Source organism: Protopterus annectens, chromosome 5.part0 (assembly GCF_019279795.1).
Source record: "Protopterus annectens isolate FY-2018-M chromosome 5.part0, PAN1.0, whole genome shotgun sequence".
Lineage (NCBI taxonomy): Eukaryota > Metazoa > Chordata > Ceratodontiformes > Protopteridae > Protopterus > Protopterus annectens.
This window is the reverse complement of record NC_056735.1, coordinates 1,405,691,662-1,405,706,796: the sequence shown is the minus strand read 5'-3', so window position 1 is coordinate 1,405,706,796 and position 15,135 is coordinate 1,405,691,662. Positions and strand designations below refer to the sequence as shown.

At 38.8% G+C, this 15,135-nt stretch overlaps 1 protein-coding gene across 2 annotated transcripts in view; it reads left to right on the top strand.

The window, feature by feature from the left end:
- Positions 1-15,135, top strand: part of ADPRHL1 (ADP-ribosylhydrolase like 1) — a 460,723-nt gene that overhangs the window by 69,117 nt on the left and 376,471 nt on the right. The window lies entirely within an intron of this gene.

The following is a 15,135-nucleotide window of genomic DNA, read 5'->3' as shown; positions in this document are numbered from 1 at the left end:
AACTATATATATATATATATATATATATATATATATATATATATATATATGTATGTATATATACCAAAAATAGGGAATAACAGTTGTACAGGAAAGATAACAGCATATGACATGTTCAGATAAAATGTTGTCTTAAATACTAATTAAGATCTGTGTTAAAGATCACCTTGCATTCTTATTAAAGAAAAGAAAACAGGATTCAAGTTGGTATTGTTTGTTTAACCCATGGTTTATTAAGTAAAAACAAAAGATGAGTGGTTTCACTCCTGTCAGAGCATCATCAGATCTAAGTTATACATGAAACTAACACGTCTTCATTATTATTGAGAGTAACAGGGTTTCCTGACCTTCTGTAGCATGAATGATTGGATAATAGCAGGGGCTAGTAGGACTGAGTAGTAATTTGATCTTCTTGATTCTTCCATCCTGTCTGGTATATAAACCCTGTGGCTGTAAAAGGCTGTGCTTGTATTTACCAGGCTGTGGATTGTGATTCATTACTGAAACTAAACAGAAATTCCTTAAGATTCCAAGAGCAGGATAAGTTATTTCTTACACTTATTTCATTGAATTGCAGTTCTGTAATGTTTATAATTGTGCTATACAGTTAATCTACTACATTTTGCACTGTTATAAAGCTTTTTTTACTGTATCACTGCATTTATGTACTGTTTTATACTGTTTTAACTGTATTTTTTATTGCTAGATACTGTTTCATTACTCTAATTGCATGTTTACTGAATTACTTAACTGTAAACTGCTTTTTCATACTGTCATACTGAGAGTTGTATTTTCTGTTCATGAGTGCTCTGTCCATGCTTCTCTGTGCATTTTTGATTTTTTGAGGTTTCTTTGTTCTAGACAGATATCATATAACTGATTTGTTTGCAGTTACAAGCATTCGTGAGTCTCCTTGCTCTTTTATCTGTTTAAAACTTTCATTTAGTGGCTACAGCTAGTAGCTGCAATAGTTTCCCACCCCCTATCCCTATTGTTGTCTTGTTCTTATACTTGGTGGCTTTGCAGTTGCCCGCCCATACTGTATATTTGATCTGGGACACTCCTCACAGTCTAGTGTCATTAGTTCATTCTACCTAACAGAGAGAGAACATTTGTGAAGGTCAACCCACTTAGATTCTTAACCTTGAATTAACTTCTGTTCCAGCTTAGCTTGTTTCCCCCCTTTCCTGTAATGAGTCTAGTCCAGATACAGATTTATGTATCCAGGACTGTTTGTAAGCTCCTGAGCCCCCAAGCCTTTCTGTGTTGACGGGAAGCCTTCTAGCTTATCAGTGGGAGTGATAAGCACTAGGTAACCTATCTACCACATAAGGAGTGGTTTCTAGCCCAGAAATTGTAGTTATTAGCCATTTGGGCAGTTTTTCCATCTCTCTCTCAACTTTCTGATTTAAAAGCCCGCATTTGCACTTGTTTCCCCCTTTCCTGTAACTATAGTCCAGATACAGATTTGCTGTATCCAGGACTGTTTGTAAGCTCCTGAGCCTCCCCCCCCCAGCCTTTCTGTGTTGGAGGGAAGCCTTCTAGCTTATCAGTGGGACTGGTAAGCACTAGGTAGCCTATCTACCACAAGAGGAGTGGTTTCTGGCCAACATTTGTGGTTTATTGGCCTTTTGGCAGTTTCTGCCATCTCTTTCAACTTTCTGGCTAAAAAAGCCTGTGTTTGGACTTGTCTCCCCCCTTTCCTGTAACTAGTCTAGTCCAGATACAGATTTGCTGTGTCCAAGACTGTAAGCTTCTGAGCCCCCCAAGCCTTTCTGTGTTGGAGGGAAGCCTTCTAGCTTATCAGTGGGAGTGGTAAGCACTAGGTAGCCTATCTACCACAAGATGAGTGGTTCCTGTCCCAGTAATTGTAGTTTATTGGCTGTTTGGGCAATTTTTCCATCTCTCTCAACTTTCTGGTTTAAAAGCTCGCATTTGCTCTTGTTTCCTTCCTTTCCTGTAAGTAGTCTAGTCCAGATACAAACTTGCTGTATCCAGGACGGTTTGAAAGCTTCTGAGCAGTGCCAGAGCCTGCTCTTCAATTTTTCCCTTAGATCTACTAGTTCTTTCCTCTCCTGTGCTTATACTAGCTTATTAGTCTAGCACTTTACCAGACTTCTTGTAGCAATTATTGTAGCACACAAGTGCTACCAGCACTAAACGTTCTACAAGGAAACAGATGTATTACTTATTATCAATGCCCACCCTACCAGGCATGTCTAAAGGTCAATTCCCTGTGCTTTCTCCTATTAACCTGGTGAACTTGGGCATCCTGAGGCAATGTAGCAACCACCTCATGTACACTAAAAACCCTCTCCTCTTACCTTCCAACACTCAGACTTGCGAGAGATGCACGTATATATCCAAATTGGAAGCCACACACTCTCCAGCCAAGACCAGAATAGCTGATCAAGAGGAGAAGGTCAACACTCGCACCACACCACATGGAACACATAGCCCTCCGGAACATACACCAGCATAAAAACACAAACCACACACCCACCTTCGTGGAGGCTCTCAATAAAAATCTACCTAAGCAGCAGAGCCCTCCAAGGCAGAAACGCACTCGACCACCACAACACAACAGTAATCACGAGACATATAACTCTCCTAAACAGTGTGCCACTCAACCAAAGCCCCTAAGGCAAAACAGCATGCCCAACACACTAGTCGTAGGTGACTCGATAGTGAGACACACTGATGTCCCATTCACTAGGCTGAATAAGAAGAAAGTAACAGTCAGCTGCCTGTCAGGTGCCAGGATCCAACACATAAAGCATGCACTCAGGTCACTCAACAACAGGTACAAATATGACTCTGTCATTGTACATGTGGGTGTGAATGACCTGAGACGTACCTCCCTGGACTACATTAAAAGAGACATAGAGGAGCTCTCGGATTACGTAGCCCAGGTGGGTATGATCCTAGCCCTGAGCAGCATCCTACCATCACCCAGAACGACACCACAGTACAAGCAGAAAATGATTGATTTCACCAATTGGCTAAGTTTCTGGTGTCATTCTAAGGGGATCCAGTATCTGTCTGCCTGGGACGACATGATTGACAGACCTAGATGCTTTGCCAGAGATGGCCTGCATCTGTCACCCCTGGGCTTGCCTTTTTTAGGTGGTGTTCCAAAGACCAAATTACCACTGTAACAGCTACAAACAAGTGCAATCTGAGGGTCATGTAGCTCAACGCTAGAAGTCTAAATCTCAAAATGCATTCACTCGAGGCACTCCTTAAAATGGAGAACATTGACATTTGTGCTGCAACAGAGACCTGGTTCAAGGCAGCAGAAATCACCCCTGCAATATCAGGCTTTCGGCCCCAGAACTTAAACCGAAGCTCCAAAGGCAGTTGTGTCTCTATATTCATAAAGGATGCAATGCATCACAGATACTTCAGGTGCAGCTAACATTGGGTAAGACAGGGATTCAGGTTGTAGCCTGCTATAGGTCCCCAGCTATGTCCCAAGACTCGCACTGCATATTCCTAAGCACCCTGGAGAATATTAGGGTCCAACCTAACACTCTCGTACTAGGCGACTTCAACTACCCCGCCATTAACTGGGTAAACTACTCATGTACCAATACACTTGCCCAACGTTTCCTGGAGTTCATTAATTCCAATGCCCTGGACCAGCTCGTTCTTACCCCCACTAGAGGTAGCAACATCTTTGACCTGGTCATTACTAACATGGGCGACCATTGCTCTACACCAATAGTCAGCACCTCCCTGGTTAGATCTGACCACAAATTAATCACCTTGGAAATCCGCATCCCTCCCACCCCCTAGCAAAGGTAACCACCATGAAAGACTTCTCCAAAGCTAACTTTGGGATCCTAAAAACAGAGGTGGCTAACTTCACGGCACCCATGCAAATGGAGAATAGTTGCGTGACTGCAGAATCATATACCAGTGCACTGTACGAACACGTACACAAATGCATGGATCTAGCCATACGCATCAGAACCAAGACACTCTCCTCCAAAAAAGGAAGCCAATCTGGTGGTCCCCTGCCATAAGCAAACTCTACAACAGAAGGAGGAAACTGATGTGGAATAAGGTGAAGTCCCAAGACTGGAAAACCCCCCTTATCTGCTTCAACAAAAAGTGGAGATCCCTCATCAGATCCTCTAAAGCTAGGTATGAAAACAGGATTGCAGCAGATAGTAAAGACAGCCACAAGGCCTTCTATAGTTATGTAAAGAATCTCCACGGCAGTACCCAGATTTGCTCTGAGCTACTGCACAATGGTACCTCCTATACCGAGCCAACAGATATTGCCCGTATACTGGCCGTCAGATTCAGTGCCAACTTTACCCCCCTCTCCCCCCCAGGACCAATCACAATACCAGTAGATTGCCAGGCACCCAGTATTACTGCTGCAAAGGTTAAAACAGCACTGTCCAAGGCCAAGAATACAGCTTCTATGGGACCTGGCAATATACCTGGTTGTGTTGTGTTCTACATGAACTACAGAGTGAACTGGCATCTCACCTGTGTGTTTTGTACAATCACAGCCTCACCTCAGGCTTTGTCTCTGCCGAATGGCACACTGCTACAGTTATCCCTCTCCACAAAGGAGAAGCAACTACAGACCCTGGGAACTATTGCCCCATTAGCCTGATGAGTCTGATATGCAAAGCTATGGAATGCATCATCATGGACCTAATGAACAAAGATATAGAGAATCTCCATACTCTAGATCCCACACAGTTTGGTTTTGTGAAGGGTAGATCATGCCTGCTCAACTTGGTCGACTTTTTTGAGTCAGTCACCAGAGTTGTGGATGAAGGCAAGGTGGTTCATACACCCTACCTTGACCTAGCCAAGGCTTTTGATACCAGTCCCAACTCAGGAAGCATAGAAAAACTCACTAAGCTTGGCATCAACCCTTATATCACTAGGTGGGTTGCAAACTGGCTCACAAATAGAACCCACAGTGTGAAAGCAGCTGACTCCAAGTCAGACTGACAATTAGTCATGTGTGGAGTCCCACAGGGTTCGGTCCTGGGTCCTCTCCTGTTTGGTATCTACTTCTCTGAAGTCCAGGCCAACACAAAGGGACTCTGGCTGACAAAGTTTGCAGACTATTGCAAGTTGGGAGCTATTATTAACTCCCCAAGTGATGTTAATATCCTACAGAATGGCATCACTGTGACTGACGACTGGTGTCAGAACCATGGCCTTAAGCTCAATGTCAAAAAATGTGTCATCATCCCCTTTGGGAAATATCCAGTTCCCATGAATTACCACATTGATGGTAGTCCACTGAACACAGAAGGTGTTATAACAGATCTGGGAACACAGGTTGACAGCAACCTCTCTTTTGATCACCACATTGCCACTGTGGTCAGAAAGTCCTTCTATGTGGCATATCTCATTACTAAGTGTTTTGCATCCAGGAAGAAAGAGGTCATTGTCTCCCTCTACTCTTCCCTCATTAGGCCAGTCATCAAGTACAATGCCCCATTTGACATGTACCTCACTAGACACCTGTAACAACTGGAGAGGTTGCAAAAGTACCTCACAAAGAGGATCCTAGGCCTTAAACACTTGTCCTATCTGGACAGACTCAAAAAACTCCAACAATTCTCTGTCTCATATCTTCTACTTAGAGGCGATCTCTGCTTGACTTACAAAGCCATGTCTGACCCAGCTCTGTTAGAAATACTACATCTAAAGAAATCCTAATTCCTCCACACCACACCCTCAGAGACCTCAACCTCATTACCACAATTAGCAGAACATGCTGGAGGGACAGGTTCATAACCCAGAGACTGCTCATGCTATGGAACAGACTTCCCATACATGTCAAGCAGAGCACCTCGCTGACCCTCTTCAAGAGAAATCTTGATGAGTGGATGGGAAACAGAAAATTCACTCCAGGGATAACACCAGTGACTTTACTCAACAGAGGCACTGGGAACTAAGGTCAGTTGGCACTATGCCAGGGTAATCCTATGGCTAGGCTTATAAAAGCCCTAGGGCCATTAGTCTAGTACACACCTATGAACCTATAAGTAATAATATATACCTTTCATTTTACGATAAAAAAGCCATGTAAATTAAATGAAGGCAATAATGCAAGAGCAGATAAACCGATCACATTCAGTGCAGTGACTGGAACACTGGTACATACTTAGTTCGCATTTTTATTGTGATTGGTGCTGTATACTCTATGGATCTCACATTAGTATTTATGACAACAGTTTATTTAAGCATGTCATATGCTGTTATCGTTCCTGTACAGCTGGTCTTCCCTATTTTTTTTGGCTTGTTCTTCCTTAAGGAAAGTGTGTACTACTCTTAAGGCTGGAAAAAGGCTGGAAAACTACATTTCCTCAGTACTAGGTTTTGTTGCCTATATATACATACACAAAACAAACTCCAGCACCATGTCAGCCAGTCACCCTTTAAAATAAGTACATTTCATTTTCATCAAATTATTTTTTAGTGCTGATATGCATATACTTAGTGACAAAAATCATATTTGTAAACCAGGTAGGTCCACTGGACACAGTCCCTTTTTGCAAAAATAAATAATGTGCTAAAATACCTGATCCAATCAGAAGGCACAAACAACTGAAACCCCATAATGATCGCTAAAATATAAATACATGTAATTCATGGGAATGTAGCATAAGGAATATACCAATAACTGCACCTGGAGAAACCACAGAAAGTAGTTATAGGCAAGTAGCTAATAAAACACCTTAATTCTAAACATTTTTATTCAAGGCTGGCATGGCTGCTTGTTGTTTCATTTGAAAAAATACTGTGAATACCCACTAGATGGTAATAATTGGTTCTTAGATTTTTTGGAGAAAGTATAAACATATTTGAAGTTTTTATTTGGTATTTATAACTATTGCTTGTGGTTTCAGTTTTGAATTAATACTATGTGTATTTAACTTTTTGTATATTAAAAGTTGCTGTGAATGTCCACCAGATACAGCTGCTGGTGTTCAAACATATGCTTATATATTACATGTGGGAAGAAAATGAAAACACTGTCATCTGTGTTAGCATGTCTGGCAGGAAATCTGTGTATATGCTCAGATTAACTTGTATGCTAGCATGTCTTAATTGTGAAAATGTAAATAAGTTTTTAAAATGTTGAGCATTTCCCTGTTTATACAAAATGTTTAAAGAATCTGTCAGTGTTTTGATACATTTCTAATTACACATGTTTCTGAGGGAGATTATAAAGTACAAACTATCTGTGCAGAACCAGTTGATCAGTAGGTGATGTCATTAGAGAATGTTCCTTGTTGCTATGTGATTATTTGAAGAGCTGATTGACAAGAAAAGGACATTTTTCAAATAGCTGATGGTTATTTTTTAAAATAAGGCAAATGTGACCTGGACTATAAAAGAGACTATTGAAGTCAGTTGTGGGCAGTTAGTTAAGAGTTGCCTTCAGTTGCAGTGCTGTGCAGTGGATACCCAAGAAAAATGACTCATCAACAACTGTAAGCCTGCCTTTGCCTTGCTGTTATGTTTTATATTAGATCAGGGACAGTATTCTCTAGTTAGATTAGGAAGGTTTAGATATTTAGATAGATGTTTTCCTAAAATTATGGACTTATATCCTACAGTTTAATTTTACATTTCTGGTGATTGGATCTGGTGTTTATTGAAAATTGTTGATTTACAGTCTTGTAATCATTTTACTTATTATTAAATGTTTTTCATTACTTTACATTGTGGCTGGACAATCAGTGTATTCTATAGAGATTAGAGAGTGTTTATACCTGTTTGATACTCCCCAGGTCACCTTGAATGCCTGGCTGCTTCTGGTCATAGCTATCATTTATTTTGATATTTATTTTTTAATAAATGATCACCCTTTGAAGGGAGTGTAGACCTGTCTGACTCTGGTTGCAGTGTTTACCATTTGTATTGGGAAGGGGACACAGCTAGAAACATGTGTCAGGCTTCCATAAGTGTTAGAGTGTGTGAGATTTAAATTTATTTTGAGTGTGAGTGAGTCAGAGGTCTTAAACTGGAACAAATTACTGTGAGGTGTATAATAAGAGATTACATTTAGGGTTGACAGAGGTATATAGTCCAGTACCAGGAAATAGAGTGTGTTCCTGTTGTGCTCTTAAGGGAAATTGTGGAATTTTACTCTTGTGTGCTCTGTGCTCTGGTGTTTTCCATGACGCTCCCACACTGGAGTCAGTGGTAAGGATTAAGGCTCCTTAATTGCTGACCTGGATTTTAAGTGGGGGGGATGTCACATTATTGGTGGCAGTCCAGTAGGATATTAAACAGATGTCACATTATTGGTGGCAGTCTGGTGGGATATTAACTGGACGTCACAACATGCACTTACATTTTGTGGTCATTAGGAGGTTTCATCTGTTGATATTTGTTCAATGGATTAGGTTTATGTCATTTTTTTTATATAAAAGTGTATAAATGTTAAGTGTATTAAGATCAGCTCTTAAAATGCTGCCCTGCAAAACTATGGTTTACTGTTTTAAGTGCAGTCAGTGATGGAGTACTTATCTGATTTGGTGCTGGATTTTATTTGCCTTATGCAGTTTTCATCTGACCACCTTATTGGCTCATGTGGCCAGATTTGTATGTATATATATGTATATATATATATGTATATATATATATATATATATATATATATATATATATATGTATATATATATATATATATATATATATATATATGATCTGGCCACACTGATTGACTGACTAATGTTGATGTGACAGGAAAAAGGGAAATGTTTTTGCTGCTGCTGATAATGAAGATGAAATGCCTGTCCTACTAGTCTAAGAAAATAAGTACTGTGATGAACGGTGAAGCCAGAATGAGTCCCCTAATTCTATAGTGTAGATTTTTTTTGTATTACACATCCCATACCTGACCCACCATATTACACTTATCTATGTTTTTCTCAGTTTTGAAAGCTTTGATGCAGGAATTATGTTTTAAGTAAGAATTTCTGAATATGATTCATGTGAATAAAGTTACATCATTTACATATGGACTGTTTCATGTGTACCTTTCTAAATTTCCTTTTATGTACATTTTAATGTTTTTAATGTTTATATAATTTTAAAACAACTTTGTGGTAGATTAGAAGTGGTTATGATAATATTAGTTTCATTCAATATTAGGTATGTCAGGCATGTTAGTATCTGATACTTTGTTTTCATTAGTTTATTTTAAGTCTAATTTGTTTATTTGTTTATTTTAAGTTTAAATTGTGGTTTGATGTCTTACAGTTTTCTTGTTTGGGTATAATTTGTTAGTAATGTTTTCTGATTGGTTGGTTGTGGTTATAGTTTTATTTTTTATTGCTTTATATTTAAATGTTTTTGTTATTTTTTTAAATACTGTATGTAGGGAATTGCATTACAGGGGAGACATTGTTTTGAGGGTTTTAAATGTATTCTTTTTTCTGTGTGAATTCTGTAAAGTTTGTCTTTCTTTAGTGTAAAAGAAGCTGTGTTATTGTGACTAGATCCATTGTTTTAATGGTTGATGTGCACAATATGGTGATAGTTGTACAATGACATGTACGGGATAGTGATATATATATATATATATATATATATATATATATATATATATATATAAATATATGCTGTGACTGATAAGCATACATAAACATATGTATCATACCCTGTATCACCTGTGTAGATGTTTTTTGCTTATTTATAATTTTGATATGTTATCAAAAGTTTATCTACTTTCTTGGCACATCTTCGACAATTTATTTAAACCATTGAATCATTGCCAAACCTACTTAAGCTCCATTAAAGCCCAGCATATTCACTTCACTTGCTGAAAACTAAACTAAAGTTCAGACACGGCACACTCAAAAATACAAACAAAAACATCCCAGAATACTCAACCCTACCTTACCAAAAACATCCTCCTAACTCTAAGTCTACACTTAGAATACTTAAAAAAGACAGAAAAATAATGTAAACGTGGACTTAATTTCTTACTCATTTTAATGTAATTAAATGAATAAATAAGTAAATGCATTACTTTTAAACAATAAAGGATAACTATATTTAAAAATGTTCATTCTGATTGGACAGGGCAATCAGTGTACCCATGATAAATCAAGGATTGCTCATTGGAACAAATCCAGTTGCAAAATGAAAGAAAAGAAATTCCTGCAACTGTAGCCACTAAAAATACTCATTACAGCTGAAACATTCTCTGCAGCACTGAACAAAGAAACACAGAAATGAAACTTATCCAGGAACCCATTTAAACAAAAACTTTCACCCTTTCACATGCACACCAATTGTTAAGAAACAAGAATGCTATTCCAAAATCTGGAGACTAAGAAAAGTGTTAGTGCAGTTAATTCATTGTTATGTGCAAGTATCAGGATGTACATGACTTCTTTGTGTGGAGTGTGTTAGGAAGCCATCGCCAGTTGAAACAGGTCAGCGAGCAGGCAGAAGAGGAAAGAATCTCTAGTACTATGCTATTATATAAAAGGATATATATTTTCAATAATGGCATTGCATAATTGAAGTAATCAATTTCTGAGTCTGAGTAATGCTTCATTTACTCCTGGTGTCCAAATCAGATCATTAGAAGGTAAATCAAGTATTACCCCACACGCAGACATGGATTATTATTAAAGCAACAAATGACTTGCTACACTGGAGACATAGCCACACACACACACACACACACACACACACACACACACACACACACACACACACACACACACACACACACACACACACACACAAAACACAAGATAATACTGCCTTTCAAAATCAGCCATTATTCAGGAATGAAATTCATTTTTCTTAGAACAAAAAGGCTAAAATAACAAAAAGTCAGAAAAAAAATATTAATTGCAACTATCCGATGACAAAATGGCATTACCAGCAAAATGGACCTGATTCTGATTATCTAATTTTTTTTATTTTCTCTAAGTCTTTTGGTTTTTAATAACATGATGGGGATGGACCCTATTCATAAGTCAAAGTATGATTAAAGTTCATGAAATTAGTATTGTTTCAGTCTTTGATGTTAGCCAGAAGTGCTCTTTGCAGCACCTGCAATGTGCCTAGAAATGACTCCTTCAATTCACATGGAGTTACATGTATCGATAAGATATCTAAGTATGATTGCAAATTGTTTTTTATGACTCATTGCTCTTACTACTTTTGGAACTATCTGGGTATCCTTCTTCCTCATTGTCCTTGTTTCTGCTTGTAAATCCTGGTATTTTATGACTTTGCGTCTCTCTGTACAAAAGGCACTATAGTCAGTGGGTATAGCAATTTCAGTTATCAATGCTCCTTTTGCATGGACTATTCTATCTGGTTTTCTCACATCTATTTTTGGACTGTTGGTAATAGGTGATCCCAAGTGATATAAACTTTATATAATGCTTTGTGGCTCATGCTTCCAGTGTTTTTCAACTACTTCAATATTATAATGTTTGCACAATCCCCAGTGCAACAGTCTTGCCACATTATTATGCCTTTCAGTAAACAGTCCTTCTGCCATTAGTGTATCGCACCTAGCAACAAGATGTGCAACTGTTTCCAATTCTGTTTTACAAAACCTGCACTTGTCTGTTTCTCCCACATGTTCAGTGGGCTTTCTAAACCAATGTGCACGTAGTCCACTATCCTGGGTCACCAACATTAACCTTTCGTCTTTTGGTTCTAATTCACCTCTCCATAACCATTCCAGCATTCAGTCCCTATTGATATGAGCTTGTTCCAAGAGTTTTCTATACTTGCAACTATATTTATGCATTTTTCACATCTCTTGCCTTCTTATCTGATCCTTCGCCTTATATTCTTTTTTTTTTTTTGGCACATCCAGTTGCTGCCTGATTTTTATCTACTTCTGGTTTGATTTCCATTCCTGCTTGACGCTGATATGCTTCTGCTAAACTAAGCAGGGAAGTCATCTTAGACTTCTTCTCATCATGTTTCAAGACTTTCACTATGTTTGGGTCTTGTGAGGTCAGCAGATATGTATGCAGTCCGACAATTGCAGATCTATTCATGTAATCAATTTCAAGGAGGCGCATACTTTCTTCAGAATGGGGAATATAAAATCTTGTTATACACTGATTTTAATAAATCCTTTGATAAACATGAAGCATTTTTCTTGTTTTCCTGTCCAACTGATCCAATTTTTGGGACCAATCAGTCACTCCAAAACTGTAAGTTAGGACAGGAAGAACAAACTGGTTTATAGCTTGGACTTTATTCCTAGATGTTAGAACTGTTTTCAGTATTAATTTTAGTTTTCTAAAATATTCCTTAAAGCTTTATTCACATTTGTTCGTGTTTTATTGTTGATCCTTCATCAATTCCCAAATATTTATACAATCCCTCTTGCTCAAATTCTTTTATATAGAAACAACAAAAAACACTGAGAAACATGTAAAGCTCAGTAAAACATGTAAAGCTCAGTAAACATACAATTGATTCCATTGCTAGTTAAAACTTTCGCCTATGCAAAGCATCTTCAGGTAGTCTATTTACAGTGATAGTAATCATTTAAATACCATCAGTTACAGTCACATAATCAGGATACCAAGTCACGTTGAAAAAAGTTACATGATAAAGGTAAAAATACATATAATAGCTGAAAGTATTAGAAATGAATGTATGTATTAAAATATGTAACAAATAATATATATATATATATATATATATATATATATATATATATATATATATATATATATATATATATATATATATAAAATTTAAAAACATTAAATTTAGACTTTCATATGAAAATCTTTAACTAATGGTTTTGGACAAATACTACCATTTTTAATTCACGGGTACATGTGGTCTCAGCCTCCGTATCCAGAAAAATTAATTCAGCTCAGTGTTTTATGTTATATTTCCACCACGTAGTGGTTCATAAAGTACCAGCCATATACAAAATTTAAACTCATGTTCATGGCCCTTATCTGCTTTATGGCTGTACAGAGCATTAGTAATTACTTGCTTCTTAATCTCAGAGAGGTGGCTGGCAATACACTGTTTAAGTTTTTAAGTTAGTCTTGCCCACGTAGTATGGCTCTCAGTGTTCACACAAAGCTAGATAAACTATATTTTTTGTGTCACAATTCTCTGATGCCTTTAGCTCAAACTGTTGGCCATTAACAGGATATATACTTGTGATACACACATTTCCCACATCTAAAAGTGCCCTTCCTAGTAGTCCTGAGGTGCATTGTAGCCTAAGGTTGTTCTTTATAACAAAGTAACTGCTTCAAGTTATGGCATCTCTTATAACCAAAAGATGGTTTGTTAGAAATTATTGATTGTAACTCAGGTACATCTTGTAAAATATGCCTGTGTTTATCAGTAATACATTTAGGTTCATAGGTAGGTACTAGGCTATCTGCCTGAACGCATTTATAAGCCTAGCCAGAATGTGTTATCTTCCGCCGCCCACTTAGATTAGTTCCCTGTGCCTCTGTCCCAGCAGAGCCACTGAAGTGATCCCTGAGATAAACTTTCTGTTTCCCATCCACTTGTCAAGGTTTTTCTTGAATAGTGTTAACGAGGAGCTCTGCTTAATGTAGATTGGAATCTTGTTCCAAAGCATGGGAAGTCTCTGGGACAGGAATCTATCCCTTCAGCATGTCCTATTTATTGGTGTGGTGAGGTTTAGATCACTAGAGCATGTGGCTCGAGGGGATAAGGTTTTCTTTAGGTGGAGCATGTCCATCAATTCTGGGTTGGACATGGCCTTGTATGTCAGGCAGAGATCACCTCTGAGTAGGTAGTGTACAACCAAGTACAGCTGGAGTTTCTTCAGTCGAGCTGCATAGGGCATCTGTTTGAGGCAAATGATCCTCTTGGTGAGGTACTTCTGTGGTCTTTCCAGCTGTTGCAGGTGTCTTGTAAGGTACATCCCAAATGGGGCATTGTACTCTATGATGGGTCTGATGAGTGATGAGTAGAGGGGCACAATGACCTCTTTTGATCTGGATGCGAACCCTTTTGTGATTAGGTGGGCCACATAGAAGGATTTTCTAACCACTTTGGCAATGTAATTATCAAAGGAGAGATTACTATCTACTTGGGTCCCCAGATCCCTTATTATGTTTTCCGTATTTATGGGACTACCACCTATGTGGTAGTTTGTGGGTACTTTGTTTTTTCCAAAGGGGATGACTATGCACTTTTTGGCATTTAGCTTGAGTCCATGATTTTGACACCAGGTATCCGTCTCAGTGAGACCCTTTTAGAGGATGTCTGTGTCAGCCGGAGAGTCAATTATAGCCCCTAGTTTTCAGTTGTCTGTGAACTTGGTCAGCCATAGTCCTCCTGTGCTTGTCTGTACCTCTGTGAAGTATATGCCAAAAGGAGGGGTCCTAGTACTGAGCCCTGGGGAATGCCACTTGTAACCGGTTTAGAGTCGGACCTAGCTCCCACAACTCTCACCATGTGGGTTCTGTCCATGAGCCAGTTGGCAACCCATCTTGTGATGTAGGGGTTTATGTTCAGGCTGGTGAGCTTGCCTATAATACCAGAATAGGGAATGGTGTTGAAGGCCTTTGCGAGGTCTAGGTAGGCTGTGTGTACCACCTTTCCCTCGTCTATAGCCTTGATAACTGTTTCAGAGAAATCCACCAGGTTTAGGAGTGATCTGCCCTTAACAAAGCCGAACTGGGTAGGGTCCAGTGTTTGGAGGTTCCCAATGTCTCTGTTAATGAGTTCCATGATGATGCACTCCATAGCCTTGCAGACCAAGCTAGTCAGGCTTATAGGGTAATAGTTCCTGGGGTCTGTTGTGGCACAACCTTTGTAGAGTGAAATAACCATTGCTGTGCACCATTCTATGGGTACATAGCCTGTGGAGAGGCTGAGTTTGAACAGTGTGTTTAGGTGAGGGGTTAGTTTGTCTTTGAGCTTGTGTAGGATGCAGCCTGGGACACCGTCCGGTACCATTGATGCTGTATTTTTGGCTTTGGAGAGGGCTGTTTTAACCTGAGTGTCTGTGATTTCAGGGGCTCTACATTCTTCTGGTATGGTTATGGGCACTTTTGGGGGTGAGAGGGGGGGGTGAAGTTTGCACTGAATCTGTCTGCCAGGATGTTGGCGATATTGGTCAGTTCAGTGTATTTTGTG